A 15,147-nucleotide genomic window follows, 5' to 3' on the forward strand; every position below is an offset into this window, starting at 1 on the left:
TCCCGGGTTGAGAACAAAGCGACTTATTTCCAGAGACCCATCCCTGCTGCTGACCAAGCAGCTTGCTAATATCAACTTCACCATTGAAAGCAAAAGGTAAGAAATGTGGACTACAAATGCTCCTGCGATATCCTGTTGACTCATTACATAGACCGAGGGACTTTAAACTCCCACGACATGAATGGAAGAATATAAATCGCATCCGTACAGGATACGGAGTGTGTGCAACCAGTCTACACAAATGGGGTAAGCAGCCCACCCCAAGCTGTGAATGTAGAGCACCGAATCAGACCATCCAGCACACTGTCAAGTGGTGTGAACTGAGAGCTTACCTGGGTGAACCGAACGAATTTTTCATGGCCACAGCATGGGTATGGCGACTGTTCACTATAATATCTATAATAAAAACAGGTTTTTAATGTGTTGCCTGTATCTAAGTCTCTTTACGTATTTTTATGCATTCTTGAATTATTTCAAGTGTAGGCTACATGCTAAATAAATAAATTTTACACTTCCTCCATCTTTTATTACCTACAAGTATGTATTTGCAGTGTTTGTGAGTTTTACTCTTTTCATGCATGTTTAACAATGTTTCATGTCAAACTACTTGTTCTTTAACACAACGTGCAAGTAAAATACGCACGTCGTATCGTGTCCGCCATTAAGCGACTTGGCTGCGACCATTCAGGGAAGAGGAGGTTGATTTTCATTGCCTATGCATTTGCAGGTCGTGAGAACCTTAAATCACACACATGTGTATTGAATGGCATTTGTTTACATCTCACTACCCGTGACACTACAGTATCCCAGAACCTCTAGGATCTTGCTTGGCTGCTATGGTGAATATCAGTAATTGTTTCAATCGAGAGTGCGAACAATATTCAGTAAATCCTGGGAATAGCGAAAATTCAGAAATTACATATTAGACACTTGAACTACGCAGTTCACCAATATTCAGTAATTACAAGATCAGAACTAAGACTGCATAGCGTGAAATAAGAAATCTGTCGGAAGAAAGGCACAAAATTCTCTAAAACTCTCGAGACTTTAATAAACAATGATGACGTCAGATGCCAATCGTGCTTCTTAAAGCAAGTAAAATTAAATACTTACTGAAGCACTCAAACAAGGTTTTACTCGCTTCAAGATATGAGTCACGAATCCTCGAGACAAGCAAGCGCACAAATATCTCCCCTCTAGAATGTACGACCGTTCTCCATTCTGGAAGAAATATATTAGGAATTGCGTATACGATCAGACTTCAGCTGCACAATTAAGTCATGACAAATGAAAAGCTGTGCCAGACAAGGACTATAACCCGAACTTCCCTTTTCGCGCGGACACTCAGTGTAATGTGGAAGTTTGGGCTGCTCCTGGAGGCGAGCACGGATCGAAGGGGTTTGGCGACTGCTCGCATGAAGCGGAAAATCCAGAACAGAATCCAGGTCCAGCACAGATTTTCATCTGTCACGAATAAATTGTGCAGCTGAAGTTTAATCGTAATCCCATTCTGAATATATTTCTACCATTTAATATAAATGTAGATCGTAGCGAAATCAGTTCCTTCAAACATGCATGTACTTCTGAAGGACGTGGCACAGTAGAACACTAACCCTGCAAATAGTATTACACGGCTAGGCAGGCCACGACAATAATAGCAAAGTCTGTCCCTGTACTGCACTCAACAGCAATTGTTAGAGTGCAGGACGTGAACGCTGTCACATACTGGTGGTCCTGCAGGCATACTCGGATATGAGGAATGGTTGAGACAACCAATTGCTTAAATGGGGAAAGCCAGGTTCGAGTCCCAGTCCGACACAGATTTTCATTCTCACGAACAAATTGTGCAACTGATGTCTAATCGTATTCGCAATTATAAATATATTTCTTCAATTTCATATAGCTGTAGATCGTATCAATGCCTGTTCGTTAACAACATGCATTCATGTGTGAAGGACATTGGACAGTATACCGTGCAACACAGACACGCATATAGTTCTGTATTCTGACTGGCTGGAACACACTGCAGTATTTCGTGGACAACGTGGTAATTTCCATGTTTAATCAAACTTAAATTCCAAATTTACTTTAGTATATTTCTGAAATCTATATTTTCCGAAAAATAAACAAACTGAAAATAAACTTGATTTTTCTTAAGCACTGGAGAAAAATTTTTCTTGCAGATCCTTTCAGTGGCAACTCTGCAAGTCAGATACCATTCCATTTTTGTCTCACTGCTCGATTACCTCGTTTTATTCACAGGCTCATTCATCACTAATTATAAACTAATTATAAGAGTAACACGTCATTAAAGAACTATATTTTCTCTCACCCTCATTCCTGCGCTATCAAAACGAAAATAATTATCAAATTACATTTCCTTAAGAATGTGGAATGAACTCAACGATTGCGATATGACTTTCAAAATGATTGCGCACAGGAGTCAGTCGTCCTTTCCTTTCAGGCTTTATTAAAGGAATTATAGATTTCGACTAGTAACTATTAAAACTCTGAAATACGACACTGACAATGGCTAGTTACTAGCCGAAATCTGTATTTGCTTTAATAAAGCCTGAAAGGAAAGAATGACTGATTGCTGTGCTCCATCATTTTGAAAACAATTAAGACAAACACAGAAAATAATAACTAATGTCTGCAAACTTAACATTATTTAACTTATACCGTTGGGAACAAAACACTATGTAATTAACCATTTTGCAACAAAGTGTTTGGTTTAATCTATCTTTTGATGCTCTTACAAGAAGATATTCACGTATCAGGTTGTTATTGTTTTCAATAGCAAATTACGTTTCTAAGCAATTTGAACCTTCCGATACTATTTCAAGTATGGAACTGAAACCTGCGCAGTAGTTGATCATTGTTATTCTGAAATTGTCTATAATACTTCATCTCGATTAGTGTACAATAAAGGATTTTATTAACTCACAAGCCGGCCGAAGTGGCCGTGCGGTTAAAGGCGCTGCAGTCTGGAACCGCAAGACCACTACGGTCGCAGGTTCGAATCCTGCCTCGGGCATGGATGTTTGTGATGTCCTTAGGTTAGTTAGGTTTAACTAGTTCTAAGTTCTAGGGGACTAATGACCTCAGCAGTTGAGTCCCATAGTGCTCAGAGCCATCTTTTTATTAACTCACAGATTAGTATGCGATTTAAGAGATTTGCAAAGCTTATTCGCTTGGCTAGGCCTCTAACCAGCAAGCCATCTCAGACATTACACTTGTTAACCTTTCCACTCTAGGAATGCGTTTGAATGGGTACCAGAGTTACTGAGACGAATCTTACGGATTCCAGAGCGTCATCGCGTGTCGCTGCACCGCACACTCCTTCAGATTATTAAAATTCCTCACTAAATTTTAAGAGCTCCAAAAACGGCGCAAAGAATCAAAACTTTCAAATTACAAAAATCTTAAATAAAAAACTCTTTCGAATCAATATACGTCATCTCATACTTGATAGCTCTACAAATTATACAAGTTCCATCCATTTCTAAATATTTCCATATGTTTTTACAAATTCAAGTTCTTGTGGTACAGTTAAATTTTTTACAAAAAACAAGTTTTCAAGAAACACCGCTTTTTCTGCTTCAAAAAAGTTGTTACGTAGGTGACGTCTAATTATCAACTTTAAATATCACTCCATACATCAAGTTTTGATGAAGTTTAGTTCTTCATTACTTTAAGTATGCGAAGCCAGTCTCCGAAAGTTCTCACTATCCAGTCACTACGGTGAGTATCCAGAAGACACCGTATAATGCATGAAATTTCAGTCTTACTTATAGAGAGACCATTATAGTACATCCATAACTCTCTCAATACATTATTTTTCGTTTGGAAACATTCTGTTGTTTCTTACTCATAACATTCATTTCATTTTGCAGTACGCCCTAACATGTATATCTTAAAACACTTTTCTAGGTGGCGCCCGTAACACCTCACTTCTTGTTTCCTTGATAATCCAGGCTCTGGTTTCCTAGACAGTTTTCCTGTAAAACCAAAACATGACATTAACAGACTGAAAGTAGGGTACATTAGAGTGTCAGTGGTGTCTGTTACAGGAATCTACTGGGAGGTATTTACGAGATATAGTATTGTGCAAAGTATCCCCACCGATACTTGTGCTATTCAACTTGCATAGTTGCTAGGTACGATGCTGTTATGTTTGCTTACAGTGTGATCGTGTGTTCCTTGAGTGCATTACGACTTGCTAGTTAGTTAGTGTGTGGAAGTCCAAGCAGCAGTTTGTAAGTGGACGATAAGATTTACCAATGCAGAAAAAGCCAACACGCTTATGGTGTACGGAGAAAGCAGATAGAATGCAATTCGCTCTTGAACGGTGTATGCGGCAAGATATCCCTATAAACACCAATCTTTGCAATTATCAAATTCTTCAAGCAGTTACGTGAAAGTGGTACTGCAACACCAAGACAACGTAACAGAGGTAAGCAAGTGAAAACAGAAGAGGAAGAAATTAATGTCCCTCGCTGCTGTTGCAACTGATCCGCACGTAAGCTCGCGCGCGATCGCACCAGTAAGTGGCATGAGTCAGGCAAGTGTCCTACGCATTCTCAATCGACGTAGGTTCCATCCCTATCACATGTTTCTCCATCAAGAGCGATATGGAAACGTTTATGAGAATTTTGTCAACTTCTGCACATCCATTGCGACAAGATACTCCATGTGTTTCATGTATCTTGTTTAGTGATGAAGCCACATCTACCAATCACAAGATAAACCGCCGAAATATGCACTATTGGTCTCTTCACAAATCCCGTTGGCTTCATCAAGTGGAATGTCGGCGTCCATGGAGTGTAAACGTGGCGGATAGTGAACCATCAGCTCACAGATCCGTTTTTCATACACTAACACTGAATGCGCCAAGTGTCGCAGCCTCCTAACAGACCATCTTCCACGGATGCTAGAAGAAGTTTCTCTGCAGACTGGGTGAAACTGTGGTACCAACATGTTGGCTGTCCAGCCCATAATGTATGAAGTACTACAGCATGTTTTCACAAATTACTTCCAAATCGTTGGGCTACATGCAGAGGTCCTGTACCTTGGCGTCCTCATTCCCCAGTTTTGACGCATGTAGACTTGTTTCTGTGGGGAAAGCTGAAAGACGCTACCTACAAGGATATACCAACTACAGCCTATGATATATCACGACGTACTACTGGAGCCTGTTCAGACATCTCCTCTGAAATGCTAGCATGTATTCAGCAGTCAGACTGGAAGCGCGTATTCCCAGTGCTAGTGGTTATTTTGGACACAACATGTGATTGTCTGTTGTCGTGTTACTGGTCAGAATCCACATAACTAGTGTATGCACTTGTGTTGTTCTTTAGTGTGTGCTACCACAGGTATTGTACAAGTGTCGATGTGAGAACATTTCAAAATACGATATCTTGTAAACGACTCGCAGTGGAATCATGCAACAAACATCACTGACATTCTAATTTACTCTCCTCTTAGTCTGTTAATCTCAATGGGCACTGTTCCATTTAAAAAGTGTGAAAAATACGCCTTCTACGAGGGGTATTCGGAAAGTAAGGAACGATCGTTCGCGAAATGGAAAATACAGTGAAAATCTGATGAACCTTTGCATAGATGCGTTGGGCACTGTGTCTAGTATGCCAGTCGATGTCATCATGTCACTCATTTCAGTTATAAGCTCACAGTGAGAGCCTAAAGATGGCTAGAAATTAACATCTCACGCCAAGTATGAGGTCCTGGCGAAATATTTCGCTATGCAATCTACATAACATAACTGTCATGTGGTTAGTTCCACACGACAATTCCTTGCCGCACTCTGCAGGGGCAATGAAGATTCTCCTGCAGCGTTTTTCATGGGAAGTGTCTGATCACCCACAATACAGCCCGTAATTGGCTATCCCAGAGGTTCATCTCTGCTTAGATGAACCGCTGGCTACGAAGACAATATTTTGACACAGAGAACGAGCTGCAGTCCAGAGTAGAAAATTATCGAAAAGCACTGGCGACTGTCTTCTATACCTAGGGAATCGAAAAGTTGGTACAACTCTACGACAGATGCCTAAGTCTGAGCGGCAACCGTGTAGAGAACTACATCTACATCTACATCTACATTGATACTCCGCAAGCCACCCAACGGTGTGTGGCGGAGGGCACTTTAGGTGCCACTGTCATTACCTCCCTTTCCTGTTCCAGTCGCGTATGGTTCGCGGGAAGAACGTCTGTCTGAAAGCCTCCGTGCGCGCTCTAATCTCTCTAATTTTACATTCGTGATCTCCTCGGGAGGTATAAGTAGGGGGAAGCAATATATTCGACACCTCATCCAGAAACGCACCCTCTCGAAACCTGGCGAGCAAGCTACACCGCGATGCAGAGCGCCTCTCTTGCAGAGTCTGCCACTTGAGTTTATTAAACATCTCCGTAACGCTATCACGGTTACCAAATAACCCGGTGACGAAACGCGCCGCTCTTCTTTGGATCTTCTCTATCTCCTCCGTCAACCCGACCTGGTACGGATCCCACACTGATGAGCAATACTCAAGTATAGGTCGAACGAGTGTTTTGTAAGCCACCTCCTTTGTTGATGGACTACATTTTCTAAGCACTCTCCCAATGAATCTCAACCTGGTACCCGCCTTACCAACAATTAATTTTATATGATCATTCCACTTCAAATCGTTCCGCACGCATACTCCCAGATATTTTACAGACGTAACTGCTACCAGTGTTTGTTCCGCTATCACATAATCATACAATAAAGGATCCTTCTTTCTATGTATTCGCAATACATTACATTTGTCTATGTTAAGGGTCAGTTGCCACTCCCTGCACCAAGTGCCTATCCGCTGCAGATCTTCCTGCATTTCGCTACAATTTTCTAATGCTGCAACTTCTCTGTATACTACAGCATCATCCGCGAAAAGCCGCATGGAACTTCCGACACTATCTACTAAGTCATTTATATATATTGTGAAAAGCAATGGCCCGCCGCGGTGGCCGAGCGGTTCTAGGCGCTTCAGTCCGGAACCGCGCGACTGCTACGGTCGCAGGTTCGAATCCTGCCTCGGGCATGGATGTGTGTGATGTCCCTAGGTTAGTTAGGTTTAAGTAGTTCTAAGTTCTAGGGGACTGATGACCTCAGATGTTAGGTCCCATAGTGCTCAGAGCCATTTGAACCATTTGAAAAGCAGTGGTCCCATAACACTCCCCTGTGGCACGCCAGAGGTTACTTTAACGTCTGTAGACGGCTCTCCATTGATAACAACATGCTGTGATCTGTTTGCTAAAAACTCTTCAATCCAGCCACACAGCTGGTCTGATATTCCGTAGGCTCTTACTTTGTTTATCAGGCGACAGTGCGGAACTGTATCGAACGCCTTCCGGAAGTCAAGAAAAATAGCATCTACCTGGGAGCCTGTATCTAATATTTTCTGGGTCTCATGAACAAATAAGGCGAGTTGGGTCTCACACGATCGCTGTTTCCGGAATCCATGTTGATTCCTACATAGTAGATTCTGGGTTTCCAGAAATGACATGATACGCGAGCAAAAAAACATGTTCTAAAATTCTACAAGAGATCGACGTAAGAGATATAGGTCTATAGTTTTGCGCATCTGCTCGACGACCCTTCTTGAAGACTGGGACTATCTGTGCTCTTTTCCAATCATTTGGAACCCTCCGTTCCTCTAGAGACTTGCGGTACACGGCTGTTAGAAGGGGGGCAAGGAAGGTGTAGCTAACTGTTGCGAGCAAAACAGTTTTGATTTTCACTGTGGTTTTCTTACATTCCGAATAGCCCTCGTGAGTATTATTGCAATCTGTGAAATGGCTAACTTATATGCAAAACAGCCATAAACTACAAATATGAGGGACAGTCAAATGAAAACGAGGTAGCTAGGCAACAGTAAACAAACTGTTAATTATTTTAGAATAATCGCCACAACTGTTAATACATTTATCCCACTTTGAGACAGGTCGGTCACTGCCTACATGGAAAAAATGTTGTCGGTTGCCTGCGGGACCAGACGTGCACTTCTTCGTTCAAAGCAAATTTTTCTTCAAGGCTCCCACAGTCTGGTAATCCTATGGGGAGGGATCTGGACTGTAAGGGTGACGTTTAAATACTTCCCAGTGAAGCTTCTCCAGGGTATTCGAAACAACTTTGGCAACATGTGTGCCCATCCGTATATCACCAAGGCTGTTTAGAGTACGGTGGGGCAGTTACGCTGGGAAGCTCTTACACATCCTCTATTAAGTGCCGATTTCTCCCAACGCGGTTTCTGTATTTTTAGAGCCCTGAGCTAAGAGATTCTTGGCCCTCAATTTGTTTCGTAAAGGAGCACGCTTAGTAAAGTCATGGTTCCAGGCGCAGCTGCATACTTTTACCCATGACGGTATTGACAGTTTTGTTTCACAGCAGGATAAATGTATTAAAAGGTATGGCGATTACTTTTGACATAATCAACAGCTTACTCACATTTTTACATCTCTCTCATTTTCAGTTGACTGCCCCTTACACAACGAAAACAGTGGGTTTATACGGATAGCCATAATGTTGAACGGTACTGGGGTAGAGCGAGACATTCATTTGATCAATGATAATATCCGCTACAGTTGTAAAAATTATATATTTCTGAAAAGGAATGCACTACATTGTTTCAGGATATATGTCTCATCTTCAGGTGAGTATTAAAAAGTGAGTCCACAAACGATGCATAACTAAGGATAACATACGTAAAATCATTGAAGAGGTTAATTTCTTGCATGCTATGTACCAAAACGGCCTTGCTGTGCTGGTACTGCGAACGGCTGAAAGCAAGGGGAAACTATGGCCGTAATTTTTCCCGAGGGCATGCAGCTTTACTGTATGATTAAATGATGATGACGTCCTCTTGGGTAAAATATTCCGGAGGTAAAATAGTCCCCCATTCGGATCTCCGGGCGGGGACTACTCAAAAGGATGTCGTTATCAGGAGAAAGAAAACTGGCGTTCTACAGATCGGAGCGTGGAATGTCAGATCCCTTAATCGGGCAGGTAGGTTAGAAAATTTAAAAAGGGAAATGGATAGGTTAAAGTTAGATATAGTGGGAATTAGTTAAGTTCGGTGGCAGGAGGAACAAGACTTCTGGTCAGGTGACTACAGGGTTATAAACACAAAATCAAATAGGGGTAATGCAAGAGTAGGTTTAATAATGAATCGGAAAATAGGAATGCGGGTAAGCTACTACAAACAGCATAGTGAACGCATTATTGTGGCCAAGATAGATACGAAGCCCATACCTACTACAGTAGTACAAGTTTATATGCCAACTAGCTCTGCAGATGACGAAGAAATTGAAGAAATGTATGATGAAATAAAAGAAATTATTCAGATAGTGAAGGGAGACGAAAATTTCATGGGTGATTGGAATTCGAGTGTAGGAAAAGGGAGAGAAGGAAACGTAGTAGATGAATATGGATTGGGGCTAAGAAATGAAAGAGGAAGCCGCCTAGTAGAATTTTGCACAGAGCACAACTTAATCATAGCTAACGCTTGGTTCAAGAATCATAAAAGAAGGTTGTATACATGGAAGAACCCTGGAGATACTAAAAGGTATCAGATAGATTACATAATGGTAAGACAGAGATTTAGGAACCAGGTTTTAAATTGTAAGACATTTCCAGGGGCAGATGTGGACTCTGACCACAATCTATTGGTTATGAACTGTAGATTAAAACTGAAGAAAGTACAAAAAGGTGGAAATTTAAGGAGATGGGACCTGGATAAACTGAAAGAACCAGAGGTTGTACAGAGATTCAGGGAGTGCATAAGGGAGCAATGGACAGGAATGGGGGAAAGAAATACAGTAGAAGAAGAGTGGGTAGCTTTGAGGGAAGAAGTAGTGAAGGCAGCAGAGGATCAAGTAGGTAAAAAGACGAGGGCTAGTAGAAATCCTTGGGTAACAGAAGAAATATTGAATTTAATTGATGAAAGGAGAAAATATAAAAATGCAGTAAATGAAGCAGGCAAAAAGGAATACAAACGTCTGAAAAATGAGATCGACAGGAAGTACAAAATTGCTAAGCAGGGATGGCTAGAGGACAAATGTAAGGATGTAGAGGCTTATCTCACGAGGGGTAAGATAGAAACTGCCTACAGGGAAATTTAAGAGACCTTTGGAGATAAGAGAACCACTTGTATGAACATCAAGAGCTCAGATGGAAACCCAGTTCTAAGCAAAGAAGGGAAAGCAGAAAGGTGGAAGGAGTATATAGAGGGTCTATACAAGGGCGATGTACTTGAGGACAATATTATGGAAATGAAAGAGGATGTAGATGAAGATGAAATGGGAGATACGATACTGCGTGAAGAGTTTGACAGAGCACTGAAAGACCTGTGCCGAAACCAGCCCCCCGGAGTAGACAACATTCCATCGGAACTACTGACGGCATTGGGAGAGGCAGTCCTGACCAAACTCTACCATCTGGTGAGCAAGATGTATGAAACAGGCGAAATATCCTCAGACTTCAAGACGAATATAATAATTCCAATCCCAAAGAAAGCAGGTGTTGAAAGATGTGAAAATTACCGGACAATCAGTTTAATAAGCCACAGCTGCAAAATACTAACACGAATTCTTTACAGACGAATGGAAAAACTAGCAGAAGCCGACCTCGGGGAAGATCAGTTTGGATTCCGTAGAAACACTGGAACACGTGAGGCAATACTGACCTTACGACTTATCTTAGAAGAAAGATTAAGGAAAGGCAAACCTAGCATTTGTAGACTTAGAGAAAGCTTTTGACAACGTTAACTGGAATACTCTCTTTCAAATTCTAAAGGTGGCAGGGGTAAAATACAGGGAGCGAAAGGCTATTTACTATTTGTACAGAAACCAGATGGCAGTTATAAGAGTCGAGGGACATGAAAGGGAAGCAGTGGTTGGGAAGGGAGTGAGACAGGGTTGTAGCCTCTCCCCGATGTTATTCCATCTGTATATTGAGCAAGTAGTGAAGGAAACAAAAAAAAATTCGGAGTAGGTATTAAAATCCATGGAGAATAAATAAAAACTTTGAGGTTTGCCGATGACATTGTAATTCTGTCAGAGACAGCAAAGGACTTGGAAGAGCAGTTGAATGGAATGGACAGTGTCATGAAAGGAGGGTTTAAGATGAACATCAACAAAAGCAAAACGAGGATAATGGAATGTAGTCGAAATAAGTCGGGTGATGCTGAGGGAATTAGATTAGGAAATGAGACACTTAAAGTGGTAAAGGAGTTTTGCTATTTGGGGAGCAAAATAACTGATGATGGTCGAAGTAGAGAGGATATAAAATGTAGACTGGCAATGGAAAGGAAAGCGTTTCTGAAGAAGAGAAATTTGTTAACATCCAGTATTGACTTAAGTGTCAGGAAGTCATTTCTGAAAGTATTTGTATGGAGTGTAGCCATGTATGGAAGTGAAACATGGACGATAAATAGTTTGGACAAGAAGAGAATAGAAGCTTTCGAAATGTGGTGCTACAGAAGAATGCTGAAGATTAGATGGGTAGATCACATAACTAATGAGGAAGTATTGAATAGTATTGGGGAGAAGAGAAGTTCGTGGCACAACTTGACTAGAAGAAGGGATCGGTTGGTAGGACATGTTCTGAGGCATCAAGGGATCATCAATTTAGTATTGGAGGGCAGCGCGGAGGGTAAAAATCGTAGAGGGAGACCAAGAGATGAATACACTAAGCAGATTCAGAGGGATGTAGGTTGCGGTAGGTACTGGGAGATGAAGAAGCTTGCACAGGATAGAGTAGCATGGAGAGCTGCATCAAACCAGTCTCAGGACTGAAGACCACAACGACAAACAATGTACCAGGGGTGCACTATGGTAACGTATTTTAACTTACTTTAACCTGAGTTAAGCATCCTTTTTGGACTCACTTTTAACATGCACATGAAGAGGTGACGTACGTCCAGGTAGTGTTTTCCTTGAAGAAATAAAGAATTTTTACAGCTGTAGCGGATTTCATCATTGACGATGACTAACAGTTGTGAATGTCCCTTGTAGAGGAACATGTGAAAATCATTCGTTTGAATTATCTCGGGCCGGCCGAAGTGGCCGTGCGGTTAAAGGCGCTGCAGTCTGGAACCGCAAGACCGCTACGGTCGCAGGTTCGAATCCTGCCTCGGGCATGGATGTTTGTGATGTCCTTAGGTTAGTTAGGTTTAACTAGTTCTAAGTTCTAGGGGACTAATGACCTCAGCAGTTGAGTCCGATAGTGCTCAGAGTCATTTGAACCATTTGAATTATCTCGTATGTGATACCACGTACGAGTATCTCAAAGATATATACACAACAGTAGGAAAGCTTGGAAACGTATGCAGAATAGTTCAGAAACAAGGCACATAAAAAATAACACGGAGGATATTTTGTAAAGGTGCGATGGTCTCCACACTACGCTACGGAAGACAGTTGCGGATCATTTACAACGAAGGAAAGTAAGATACAGGGAGCCGAAATGGAATTTGTTACGGATGTGAAAAGCTGTAATAGAGGGGACAGATTAAGAAACAACTGCATTACGGAGAAATAAACATATTTAACGTGAGAAACAAAACTGAAGGCAACAGAAAAAAGCTGCATTGTACCTGTTGATCGAATGAACTACGTCATGTCTCCTTACAGAGCCGAACACTATCATCCTTTAGGCCGAAGAAGTTTAGAAAGGCCAAGGAAAGATGAGCACAGTAACAGGAAAAGGCCGAACAGCAGCACTGCAGAGGATGAAAATGAGTCAGAGCCTATTCCGCATTCGGTGAAGCACACGCATATGCCGTGGAAACATAAAATACTATTGAATTAATCAGGAAGAAATTTCGTAGTGACATTAATTTAATTCATCGAAACCAAAATTGAAATCTTAAAGCGCAAAAGTTATCAGAAGCTGCCTTGTAAATTTAAGGTACTCTTGAATTAATGAGAAGCAAAGACCATTGTAAAAATCTTATAATTAATGGAAACCACAAACTGAAGTTATAACGTTCAAATATTATCAAAAGCTGACTCAGGATAATGTACTCGTCCATAGTAAGCAATAGCCCATATAGGGACCAACAATGTGCGTTATACAAGCATATCTGAGAACAAATGATCCAGTATATCAAAACCAAAAGACATATTTTCCATACCATAAATTCCGAAGCCCGGTTCCCTCCCCCGAACTTAAAATTAATAGTGTCAGAATTGCGCCTGCCGTAAAATAACCAACAATGACCTTGTTTCATATCACTAAAATATCAATTAACGGAAGCTTACAGCTACGTACATAAGACACTAATATAGCAGAATGATTTATTAAACGTATTTCTCGTTGATGAGACGTTGCGTCCGATGGAATTCCATAACCGTATCTCTGGGTGAGAATATTTCCAAACATGGCATGTATCCAACCGATCAAGGACTTGTAATACTGAGACCTTCGTCCTCTCAGATCCCCGTTCCAACAAAGCAGATCGAAGATTCATGCACAGGAACTTATATGACGCGTACTCCGTACAGCTCTCTACCATAGCACCTACTTGCAACGTCGTTAGCAGAACTTCAGAAATCGTGAAACTATGCGGCACTACTCCATCGAACACTAATTTTTATTTACATTTCTAAAATCCACATATCACATGATTTCACAAAATTTCGGTTCTGTAAAAGGACGTGTGGTGACGCTCATAGGCTTACGGCAGCACGAGTCACGAATTCACTTGACAAACTCGACGCCTTCACCTAATCCACCGTTTGTAGTCACAGCATGGCAGACACGAGTGCTGCTGATGTTTTTTTTATTACATAAGCCTCTGAACGTTTTATTAAAACAGAAAAAGATAAAGGAAAGAGTATAATACTTTTATTGTATTTAATTTGTTTTTAATTTGTATTGTTAAGTTCTTATTTGTAATTCTTTTTTCCATCGTTTCTTTTTTAATTATTTATTTTACCTTTTTTCGGAGCTGTTCGCAGCAGCCAGACGGCGGGATGCCCTGGTCGTCTTCTCGTTCAGCGAGGGTGAAACACCCTATAATTACCGTTGATGTCTCTCATCTGACCATCATGTACAATATCTCAGTCTCTTCTCACATCCGCTACACGCCAATGGTCTGGAGGGCGCGTAAACAACGACCCCAAATAATTCGCAAAGAGCGAACCATATGACGCTTTGCGCCGTAAAACCGTGTAGTTGCTCGTTAAATAGTGCCAAAAATCTAACAACCCAGCAACGCTCTCACTAAAAATGTATGACAACAACATACACTTAACCCAAACCGTGGCGTTGTGACGAGTAGCAGCGAAGTAAGTGACGTCGGGATGGATCAGTTGGCTGGGCTCTACGGACTGGGGCGTCCGCCGCAGCAACAGTGTCAACATGCGTCGTGTGAGGAGCCAGCAGTCGGCAGCCGTACCACAGACGAAACGGTGCGTGTCAGTGTCGACATCGGCGCAACTGGGGTAGAGAGAATCCTCGGAGAGATGTATCATGTGTAAGCGTTGTAGGATGGAGAATTTTTCAGTCCTTATCACATACCACAGAGCCCTGACGGTAGTGGGAAGGAAAGGCGAGTGTATGTTACTCCACACCCGCCTCCAGGCAACCACTGGATGGCTGCTTTCAACCACATCAGCAGGCAGCGTCCGTTGAAAGTAGCGGTAGAAGTCCTTTGTTCTAGGATCCCGCGTGGTCGGTAAGACATGCAACAGGTAACTCATGTCTACCAGATAGGTGCGAATGTGACTCAGTGGTGGCTTGACATGTCCAGCCGGAATCGGTGGCCGGATAGACGGAGGCACGGAGGCACCACCTCCTGAATCAGTGTACCAGTGTGGGTGTCCTTGTCGGAAGTACTTAGGCGATGCATCGTCCGCAGGAAGAGAGCGCGCGCCCTTTTGTGTACGTTTATCATTCCTATGCCGCCTGCATGTGTGGCCAACGTTAGCGTCTCTTAACGGTTCTTGAACATCCTACCCTCGCTGAAGAAATGACCTAAGGCCAACTCAAATATGGCAGATACCGTAGCGGCCATTGGGAGAATGTGTGTGAAATGATGAAGTTTCGGAGCGAGGTAGACGCTGACAAAATGTACCCACTTGATCAAGTCAAGTGTCTGAAAGTTATAA

Source organism: Schistocerca americana, chromosome 7, assembly GCF_021461395.2.
Source record: "Schistocerca americana isolate TAMUIC-IGC-003095 chromosome 7, iqSchAmer2.1, whole genome shotgun sequence".
Lineage (NCBI taxonomy): Eukaryota > Metazoa > Arthropoda > Insecta > Orthoptera > Acrididae > Schistocerca > Schistocerca americana.